Here is a 12,208-nt window from a genome sequence, read left to right on the forward strand (position 1 = left end):
CCAATACCCATCTGATAAGGGATTAATACTAGACACTAGTAAACTTAAATAAGAAAAAACCTCCAACCCCATCAAAAAATGGGGAGAAATGAGCAGAAGCTTCCTCAAAAAAGAAATACAAATGGCCAAAAGGCACATAAAAAATGCTCCACATCACTAATCGTCAGGGAGATGCAAATCAAAACAACAATGAGATATCTCACACCACAGACAAAAGAACAAAAGCAACGTAGCTGGTGTGGATACGGGAGAAAAGGAACGATCTTTCACTGTTGGTGGGAATGCCGACTGGTCCAGCCTTTCTGGAAAACAATATGGACAAAATCATAGTCAAAAAGTAGAAATTGAGCTTCCATATGACTCTGCAATACCACTTCTAGGAATATATCCCAAGGCTGCAAAAAAGAACAGTAGAAATGACATCTGTGCCTATATGTTCATTGCAGCACTGTTCAATAGCCAAAATCTGGAAACAACCAAAGTGCCTGAGAACAGATGATTGGCTAAAGAAACTTTGGTACATCCACACAATGGCATACTATGCAGCTGTTAGGAGAGATGAAGTCATGAAATTTGCTTGTAAGTGAATAGACATGGACAGTATCATGCTATGTGAAATGAGTTAGAAAGAGGGACGGGCTGGAGCAATAGCACAGCGGGTAGGGCGTTTGCCTTGCACGCGGCCGACCCAGGTTCAAATCCCAGCATCCCATATGGTCCCCTGAGCATCACCAGGAGTAATTCCTGAGTGCAGAGCCAGGAGTAACCCCTGTGCATCGCCGGGTGTGACCCAAAAAGCGGAAAAAAAAAAGAGGGACAGATATAGAAGGACTGCACTCATTTGTGGAGTATAAAATAACAAAACAAGACTGACACCCAAGGACAGGTTGAAGGGTCAGCCTGCCTCACAAGCAGGCGGGGAGAGGACAAGTGGAATAGAGAAAGGATCAGTAAGAAAATGATGGTTTGAAGAATCAGTCGGGATGGGAGATGTGTGCCGAAAGTAGAAAAAGGACCAGAACTTCTCAGTATCTGCATTGCAAATTATAATGCCCAAAAGTAGAGAGAGTATGGGGAATATTGTCTGCCATGGGGGCAGTGGGAGGGTGGGAAAGGTGGGGGTTATAGTGGGGATATTGGTGGTGGGGAATGTGCACTGGTGGAGGGATGGTTGTTTGATCATTGTGTGATTGTAACTCAGACATGAAACCTTGTAACTATATCTCACTGAATCAATAGAATTAAAAATAATAAATAAACATGGAATTTCTCAACAGATAAAAAGAAAATAATAACTGGGCAGTGATATATAGTCCTATAATGGAATTCTAGCACATAGAAGACAGATGGAACATTGGAAAATGGAACATTGAATGTTTCAATACTTGTAACTATATATATATAAATTTAAACATATACATAAAGTACCAAGTCCATAAACTTGAAATAGACCCAATGAATTATCTTTTTTTCTTTTATTTCCCTTGTTTTCTTTTCTTTATTTATTTATTGTTGGGGGGGGGGACTACACTCAGTAGTGCTCAGGGCTTTCTCCTGGATCTGCACTCAAGAATTATGCCTAGTGTCAATACTCCCCAAAGCATTATACAGATTCAACGCGATCCCTATAAGGATACCCATGACATTCTTCAAAGAAATGGATCAAGCAATCCTAAAGTTCATATGGAACAACAAATGTCCAAGAACAGCTAAAACAATTCTTGGGAAAAAGACTATGGGAGGCATCACCCTCCCCAACCTCAAACTTTACTACAAAGCAGTAACAATTAAAACAGCATGGTACTGGAACAAAGGCAGAGCCGTAGACCAATGGAACAAGGTGGAATATCCCTACACACAACCTCAAATGTATGATCATCTAATCTTTGATAAGGGAGCAAGAGATGTGAAGTGGAGCAAGGAAAGCCTCTTTAACAAATGGTGCTGGCACAACTGGACAACCACATGCAAAAAAATGGGCTTAGACCTTGACCTGACACCAGGCACAAAAGTCAGATCAAAATGGATTAAAGACCTCAACATCAGACCACAAACCATAAGGTACATTGAAGACAAGGTCGGCAAAACCCTCCACGATATTGAAGATAAAGGTATCTTCAAAGGTGACACGGAACTAAGCAATCTAGTAAAAACAGAGATCAACAAATGGGACTACATTAAACTAAAAAGCTTCTGCACTGCAAAAGATACAGTGACCAGAATACAAAGACTATCCACAGAATGGGAAAGGATATTTACACAATCAATACCCATCAGATAAGGGGTTGATATCAATGGTATATAAAGCACTGGTTGAACTCTACAAGAAGAAAACATCCAACCCCATCAGAAAATGGGCCGAAGAAATGAACAGAAACTTTACCAAGGAAGAAATACGAATGGCCAAAAGGCACATGAAAAAGTGCTCTACATCACTAATCATCAGAGAGATGCAGATCAAAACAACCACGAGATACCACCTCACACCACAGAGACTAGCACACATCCAAAAGAACAAAAGCAACCACTGTTGGAGAGGATGTGGGGAGAAAGGGACCCTTCTACACTGCTGGTGGGAATGCCGACTGGTTCAGCCCTTCTGGAAAACAATATGGACGATTCTCAAAAAATTAGATATTGAGCTCCCATTTGACCCAGCAATACCACTGCTGGGAATATATCCCAGAGAGGCAAAAAAGTATAATCGAAACGACATCTGCACATGTATGTTCATCGCAGCACTGTTTACAATAGCCAGAATCTGGAAAAAACCCAAATGCCCTAGAACGGATGACTGGTTGAGGAAACTTTGGTACATCTATACCGTGGAATACTATGCAGCTGTTCGAAAAAAGGAGGTCATGAATTTTGTATTTAAGTGGATCGGCATGAAAAGTTTCATGCTGAGTGAAATGAGTCAGAAAGAGAGAGACAGACATAGAAAGATTGCATTCATCTATGGTATATAGAATAACAGAGTGGGAGACTAACACCCAAGAATTGTAGAAATAAGTACCAGGAGGTTGACTCCATGGCTTGGAGGCTGGCCTCACATTCTGGGGAAAGGGCAACTCAGAGAAGGGATCACCAACTATAATGTAGTCGAAGGCCATGCGGGGGAACGGAGTTTCGGGCTGAATGAGGGCTAGAGACTGAGCACAGTGGCCACTCAACACCTTTATTGCAAACCACAACAGCTAATTAGAGAGAGAGAACAGAAGGGAATGCCCTGCCACAGTGGCAGGGTGGGGTGGGGGGAGATGGGATTGGGGAGGGTGGGAGGGATGCTGGGTTTACTGGTGGTGGAGAATGGGCACTGGTGAAGGGATGGGTTCCCGAACTTTGTATGAGGGAAGCATAAGCACAAAAGTGTATAAATCTGTAACTGTACCCTCACAGTGATTCACTAATTAACAATAAATAAATTAAAAAAAATAATTATGCCTAGTGGGACTCAGGAGGCCATATGAGATGCCGGGGATCGAACCCTGGTTATCTATGTGCAAGGCAAATTCCCTATCTACTCTACTATTGCTCTGGCCTGAATTGATTATTCTTATCTGGAGCCTTTTATTCATTATTACTTCATACTTGCACCTTAACCTGCTAGAGCAGCTTGGTAAGATTTTATTTTTCAACATCAACAAAAAAGCACTGAAGACTTAAGGGAGCTCAGGGAATTGGACTACATACTTTATATGTAGGAGATCCAGGTTGCCCTGTCACCATCTGGTCCTCTAAGCACCGAGCAGGAAGTAGCTCCTGAGCACCACCACCAGACACTCAAAAGCAATGAATCCAGTCTCTTCTTAAAGGTAGTATAAATGCATTCAGTTTATAGAGGCTATAAAGTAAAAACAAAGGGTAAGCACCTATGATAGTGGAGGTTTTAGTGATTTTAAATGTTTATAGAGATAGAGGTAGCTCCGTGCCTAACAGGATGTGGCTGGAATTTAGCAGCTGCACATTAGAGCCTCTCATATAAGATCCTGAAATCCTGTCCAGGTTAGGAAAAGCAGTCTTTAATGGCTGCTGTGGAAGGAAGTGAGAAAATTGGCACCATGGACTCACTTTAAGAGCTTGAAATGTGCAGTTTGCAAATGATATTTAAGTCTGAATGGTAATTTGCACATTATTTTTAAGCATCTTGGTATAAACCAATTCACATTTGCAACCGAGACCCAACATCTTGTTAATTAGTTGAAGGAAGTGTAAAGGCATCTTGAAAGTTAGAGCAAAAACTCATATATAATGCTTGTTTTGACTGTCAGTTTGAGAAATCTGACATTTAATGTTAAAGCCAAGATGAAACTTGAGCATGACCCATGTTTTTGCTACCAAACCAATGCTACGGTTGTCCGAATCATTCTGGAACTGTTTCTCAGCCAGGGCCCCCAGGATAGTCTAAGGGGACCACAGCACAGACACAAGGCCACCCCACAGAACAGGGTTAAGAGGCTCCCTTGAAGGAAAAGTGGTAGGAAAAAGACTGAGCAGTACCACCTAATTGCCAACATTTTCTCTCAGGAAGTGCCCTTTGGGATCCAGAGTCACATAACCGAACATTTTTTTCATTGGCAAGGTTAAATTTTTCCGAAGACACTCCTTTCTAATTCGTTTGGCATGTTTTCATGGAAGACTTCCTGTGTGCCACATGCCAGTTGAACCAGGAGAACATCAGTATGAACCAGATGGACATTAGTGTCTTCTTTTTTATTTTTTTTTATTCTCTGAGGAGGAATCTCTAAAACATAGTTTCTCTTTTAAAGTTTAGAATTTAAGCGGTGGAGGGGAGAGAATAATTGAAGATGGAACAGGGGAAAGAGGAGGCCTGGATCTGTTCCTGAATCACCATAGCAAGAGAGATGAAAGCGGAGCATGTAGCAGAGAATGAATGGAGGTTACAGTTACAGTCTTGCCACATAATTTTTTATTTCAATGCAGCAAAATATATGAGTAAATAAGAGGGATAAAAGAAATTAGAATTTAGGGACTGGAGTGGTAATAAAGTGGGAGAGTGCTTGCTTTGTACGAGGCTGACCAGGCCTGGCTTGATCCCTGGCATCGCATATTATTCCCGCCCCACCCACACCCCCCAAATTATAATTTTGTTTCAATCAGCAATTGTTTCAAAAGAGAAGGAGATTTTTCACTCAGACTGCACTGCTAAACCTGTGTTCCACCTGCCATGTCTCTGGACACGGCTTTGCATCACCCCCTGATTTTCTGAGAACCCTCAAGGCTGCCATCTGAGCTGCTTTCTGATCAAGCCTCTGTGAAAACGGAAACTCACTCTGTTGCTTTCTGGTTCCAAAGCACTCAGCTAATCTTCAGTAACATGCAGGCCAAGCACAAATGGCCTTTCTTACTGATGAGAAAACAAGATCCTTTACAAACGGATAGATTTATTCCAGCTCTAAAGCCAAGTTTCTAGTTTCAGAACCTGTGTTTCGAGGATACTGCAGCTCAAAGCCTTTGGAGGATCCCGAAGGAACTTTGAAGTGTGAAGAGGTGGGTCTCAGCTCATCTCTTCAAACTGGAACAATTTCATCTTTCATTTTAGGGTTCCAGCCAAGACTTCCTAAGTAAACATTTAAAGACCACTTAGTTCACCAATCTACTCCTTGGTACATCATCTGTCAAGTTTGGTCTCGCTAGGTCACATCATCTTTACCTTGAGACCGAGACCGGCCCCAAGCATCCACATGGTCAATATTCATAATATCTGCAGTTGTTCATTCTTGTTGCAGAACTAAACAATGGTGAGAGATGTTTGTTGGCCCCACTCCGGAACCAGATTCCTGGTCTAAATATCACCAGTGCCATCCCTTAGAAATTCAGATAGAGACCATGAACTAATTAACCTTTCTGTATCTGAATTTCTTCAACTGTAGAATGGAGATAATAATTCCTCAAAGGGGCATTGTGGGACAGGGGCTGTGCTCAGCAGTAAGGCTGTGTACTTGCCTGTGAGAAGCCCTGGATTCAGTTCCTAGCACAGTAAGAAAAAAAATTGTGAAAAATTAATATTTGTAAACAAAATTAAAATGTGAGCACTAGAAATATAATGCAGTGGATAAGGCAGTTGCCTTGCATAAGCCTAACCTAGGTTCACTACCTGGCACCACATATGGTCCCCTGAGCCAGGCCAAGAATGACCCCTGAACACCCCCCAGTGTGACCACAAATCGAAGATCCCATCTTGAAGTAGTGTCTTCCACTGGTCTAGAGGCCATGATCCTCTAGCATGCCTTGCTGTCTTCTCTAACAGAACACTATAAACTACCAGTGTTTTCATGGTTTTGAGACTAGGAATAAGTCATTCTGTCCTATAGGAAGTCTAAATATGACTTCTTTATTTTTAAGGAAAGTGAATCAGAAATTGTTACTAACAGAAATATGAGGCTGAATACAATAAAATACCATAAAATTCCAAAGGTTTGATTCTTTTTTTTGGTTTGTGGGCCACACCTGATGGTGCTCACGACTTACTCCTACCTCTGAGGTCAGGGACTCACAATCTGGAAAGCACTCACAAGGCTTAGCAACAGCAACAACAAAACAATAACTAACTCCATCAAAAAATGGGAAGAAGAGATATAAATATACACTTCCATAAAGAAGACAAACTGGTCAATAAGCATATGAAAACATGCTCATAATCACTAATTGTTAGGAAACACACACACAAAAGACAGCAATAATATATTCTTTTGCTTTAAAGTGGCCATAAAGCCACTCTAGGCTGGATAGAGTAGAATAGGCAAGGCATTGCCTTGCATGCAACCCTAGCTCTACGTATGACCCTCTGAGTCCCTCCAGGAATGGTCCCTGAGCACAATCAGAAGTGGCCAATAGAGAAAACAACCCTGAATCCAAAATAAATACTGGCTCAGTATCGTCTACAATTCTGAAAAGAAAATGCCTAGAAATTCCTTCAACAGGGAATTTCTTTATCTGGTCTGTCCCTCCCTAACGAAGCTTACCCTTCTTCAAACAGCCATATTGGAAGAAAAAACCAATGCCAGAGAGACAGTACAAAGGACCATTTGGTGCTGGGGATCACATGCAAAGCAAATGCTCCAGCCCTTTGAGCTCTTCAATCCAAAACCAACTATTCAGTTTTATACGTTCTTCATAGTATCATCAATCCTATTTACTAACCTGCAATATTTGGGATTTTCAAAAGAAGCCTTAAGATCTGTCCATTTTAATCTTCATGTTAGATACTTAAAATTTGTTTTGCACTTTTCCCTATTACATCTACCAACTGAAGACCTCTGCTTGGTAACAGTCTTAAATTTTAAATTCATTAATTTACTTATTGAAGCTAGAATTTTTTAAACATTCCATTATATATATTTTACATTTTTGGGGGGCCACACCCTGCGGCACTCGGGGGTTACTCCTGGCTATGCATGGGAGACCATCTGGGATGCCAGGGAACTGAATCGGGTAGGCCATGTGCAAGACAAGCGCCCTACCCACTGTACTATTTGAGCTAGAATATTAAAAATGGATGCAGGATGTGATCACCCTAAAAATACTGTACTCCAGACTCAGAAGAGTCAGGTCTGCTCTTTCACTTGGATCTTGCTTTCACCTTCCTCCATATACTCAGGAGTGGGAACTTGTGCTGTCAGTTTCTGCTCTTTGGGTGTTTATTATTCTCCATTAAGATTCTAGTTCACTCTGGCTATTCTACTTTTTCCTTTTTTCACTTTGGTAACATCATTAGAAAGGAAGACTTTCAACTTCCTCCTCTCCTACCCACCCAGCCATTTTTGTTAGGCTGGTTGATTTGGGACCCACACATTCCTAGGGAGCTATTGCTGGCTCACTGCTTGGGGGTTACTCCCAGTGGTGCTCTGGGAACCATGCAGAGCTGGGGATGGAAGTAGGGCCTCCTCATGCAAAGCACACCCTCATCCCAATGGGCTGTTTTTTCAGCACAGCCATCGATACTCCCTCACTTCCATGAGTCCTCTCAAACTTCTCCAAAGGTGTTGGAGAGCAGCTCTTGGAGCTGCAGTGAAGAACTGGTCCATAGCTTCCAGTCGTCACACCTTTTCATCTGCAACATGAAAGCCATGCTCAGTGCCTGCCCCCCATTCCCAGTCAATGAGTACTGTGGCACTAGAGTCGGGCCAGTCTGGCTTGAAGCAGGATGCCTCTGACAGACAGTCTTGCTGGGGAACTCCTCACAAGTCAGCCTCCCATCTCCAGTGCTTACAGCATCACAGCAACAGACCTGAAAGAGGTCTTGAACTGAAGCCCTCCTACCTACTTCTGCACAGTCCTGTTATGCTCTTCACAGGAATTGCCCCCAACAGAATCTTTTTGTCTAATTCTGCCTGAGCATCTTGAAGGACCTGAACTTGACACGACAGTAATCACTGATCTTCCCAGCTGACAATCTATAGACTATATTTTTAAAAATTTTTATTGAATCACCATGTGGAAAGTTACAAAGTTCTCAGGTTTATGTCTCAGTTATACAATATTCAAACACCCATCCCTTCACCAGTGCCCATATTCCACCACCAAAAACCCCAGTATAACCCCCGCCCCCCTACCCCCAACTGTATAACTGATGAATTTCACTTCATTTTCTCTTTACCTTGATTACGTTCCATATTTCAACACAAAACTCACTATTGTTGGAGTTTCCCCCCAAGAAAGACAGCCCTACTACCAAGGAAGCATTTGATAATTAGCTTTCTATTGCTGAGAATGAAGAGATATGTAGCCCCACTGCTCCAAGTACATAACTCTTTTTTTTCCTTTTTCCTTTTCCTTTCCCCCCCCCTCATCCCCCACGCCACGCCGCATTTCTCCCTGAAAATGGGAAACAACCGGGAAAGAGGGATATTTCCTCTTCTCGGCCGGCGTGGGGCTGTTGTTTAGTTCACAGTCCAGAGAAGTGGCTGCTACTTTAATAACCTTCAATATTTCAACAAAAACTCATTGTTATTATTTGGAGATTCCCCCCCAAGTCAGACCTGTTAAAAAGGAACCGTTTCACATTGCTGACAATTATAGATGTTAAGTCTTGGTTTTAGATTTCTGTATAAAGTCCAGGGAAAATTCTGCCAGAAATTGCATAGCCCAGCTCACAGTCCCAGTGCATTGCTGTAAGAAGTCTCTAGAATCAAAGTCTTTAGGCGCAGAGGGTCCGTTTCACTCTCAGCAGCTCTGAATTTATCTGGGCCGAGGGCGTGCCAGTTACACCCACTTCCCATGATTCCCTAGGAGCCCCAAGTGTAAAAATCGTATACCTCTGGGTTAGGAGTCTTAGAAGATGGCTCCTGCCATGTGGATGTTGCTGCCGCCGCCATTTTCCGTGCAGGAAGATAGGGTGGGGAGGAAAGATCCACCCCCGGGAAGCACGGGGTTGTAGCCCAGTTCACAGTCCCAGTGCATTGCTATGAGAAGCTGCGCTGGATGCCCGAATGTGTTATGTCTCTGGAATCAAAGTCTTTAGGTGCAGAGGGTCCTCTATAGACTATTTTTTGTACTTTGATGAAATCTCAGAGTTGAACCTTGTGAGTTCATTGCAGATTGGTTTCTGTCACTAGTCGTTGATGATTCAGTATTTCCAATGTCTCTCCCCCAGTATTTTGTGTGTGTGTGTGTGTGTGTGTTTTGTGTGGTCTCCTCCAACTAACAAACCATTCAATGTTTAACAGTTCCAGGGCTGGAGAGATAGTACAGTGGGTAGCAGTTGCCTTGCACGCAGCTGACCAGGTTCAATACACGGCATCCCCGAGCACTGCCAGGAGCAATTTGTGATTTCAGAGCAAGGAGTAACCCCAGAGCATTGCTGAATGTGGCCAATTTTTTTTAATTAACAGTTTCAATTTTTATTTATAGATTTACTAATTGAAGCAGCAAAAAATTTACAGAACTTTGTGTCAATAGCAATCAGGATAGAAATGAAATATTCAGCGATATCTTGATAAGTTTCAAGAGAAACTTAGGCTAAAAATCTACAGTTAAACTATGGTTGCACAATAGTTTTTAATTTGACTTTGAGTTAAGAATTTTCCTCACAAAAAAAAAAAAAAAAGAATTTTCCTCACATTCTTTGTCCAGTTTTTGCAGTTCGGCTGCTCCTGCTTGATACAGCATATATATATATATATATATATATATGTATATGTATATATATGTATATATATCTGGATTTCCTGGCCAGTTTGCTTGTATTTTGAACTACCTGGACCTTGTTGTCCTGCAGATGGGCATTGTGCTGACACTGTACTTCCTGTGCAGCCCTTGTCAGCCATGAATGACATGGTCTCATGGTCTTCCTGCCCACATGCTGGGCAGCATTAGAGCTGCATTGGTGGTTTTGCTGAGGTCTGAATGTCACAAAGCTGAGCTCCATGGTGACTGGAACAGTCTGGGACACTGCACGGCAATCAGCTCTAAACATTGATTTTTTTTTTTTTTTGCTTTTTGGGTCACACCCAGGGGTTACTCCTGGCTCTGCATTCAGGAGTTACTCCTGGCAGTGCTCAGGGGATCATATGGGAACACTGGGAATCGAACCCGGGTCGGCCACGTGCAAGGCAAATGCCCTACCTGCTGTGCTATCGCTCCAGCCCCACATTGCTTTTCCTTAAGACTCTCTGTGTCATCTGCTCTGTCTCATAGTAAATTATGGAACATATTAGCAGAATTTTAACCATTTCTGATGACTCTCAAATTGTCTCTTGGTCAGGATTATCTCCTGAGCATCAGAGGCAATATCCAACCATCTACTGGACATTTCCACTTTGATGTATCAATCTCTCTCATAGGACTTGGCTTGAGAGTTGATCCTATCTCCTTTCCCCTCCCTTCATCTTCTATCTTCCTCATTCCTCTCCTCTCCTCTTTATCATTATAGTGGACGGTACAGTTTTCCTACAGATAAACAACTTATTATTGACTTCTATTACCCTACATATCTAACTTATGATTTTATAAGCCTGTCTTCAAAATATCTATCACTTCCACTCCAATACTATAGGAGTTCAGGCGTTACTCCCAGCACAGTCTAAGAGCTTCTTACAGTGGTGTTGTTGCAATGGCTATGATGAGCTTCAAGTTCTTGTGGATGGCAATTAAGAATATCATGACAAGGCTGGAGCCAGGTAAGGCAATGGCCTTATACACAGAAGACTGGGTTCTATCCCTGGCATCACATATGGTCCCCTGAGCTCGAAAGAAGTGATCCCTGAGCCTCAGAACCAGGAGTGTTGAGTACCCGGGGTGTAGTCTGAAAACAAACAATAGAATGCCAACCATCAGATGTCTTCAGCTTTATGGCTCCTTATTTATAGCATAAGCAGTGATCATTTCAGACAATCAATGTCCCCATATACAGTGACCTGAACTTATTTGTATTACTGTATTACTTGTATTACTGTAGCCTGTAACTGCTTTTATTACTGATTAGTTACACCCTATGTAAATGAGGGGTTGTGTGGCTAGACAATTAGATTTTATGCTTTATATAAATGTGGAAAGGTCGGACTGCAGCTGAACCTCACCAAAATAATGTTCATGAAAAACAAACTAGTCCTTGACATTCCATTTGCTCTCAATGGAACGAGTATCTCCAAATGCAGCAGCTAGGTGTACCTGGGTCGAGAACTCAACATGAGGAACGACTTGGTGCCAGAATTGCGCAGGAAGAAGAGGAATGTCTTAAAGAGCGTTGAAAAAGTGATTAAGAGGACGAAGAACCTCTGACTCCGGGCACATCTTTTCAACTCCACTGTTCTTCCTGCACTAACATACGCCTCAGAGATCTGGGCCCTATGCAAACAGGATGAGAACGCTATAAGTGAGAGAAGGAATCCAGAGTTCCAACCTCTGTCGATGGTCAAGAATCAGGGACGCTGTCCCATTTGCCAAGGTGTCAAAAATCAGATAGGCCAGACACATAATGCGATTCAGAGATGACTGCTGGACTAGAGCTGTTACTGACAGGATGTCAAAAGACCGTGTGGCCGCCCACCAATGAGATGGTCATACTTCTTCATCAAAATCCTTAATGAATGGTTTGAAGCTCTTCCTGTTCCTGGAGCAAGCAGATATCATAGGGCTACAACAGCACGCGACAGGGACGAATGGAGACATTACTGGCATCTGCTCAAGCAAATCAAAGATCAACGGGATGACAAGTGATATAAATGAGGGTTTATGGGACTAGCCA

This window comes from Sorex araneus, chromosome 5, assembly GCF_027595985.1.
Source record: "Sorex araneus isolate mSorAra2 chromosome 5, mSorAra2.pri, whole genome shotgun sequence".
In the NCBI taxonomy this organism is placed as follows: domain Eukaryota; kingdom Metazoa; phylum Chordata; class Mammalia; order Eulipotyphla; family Soricidae; genus Sorex; species Sorex araneus.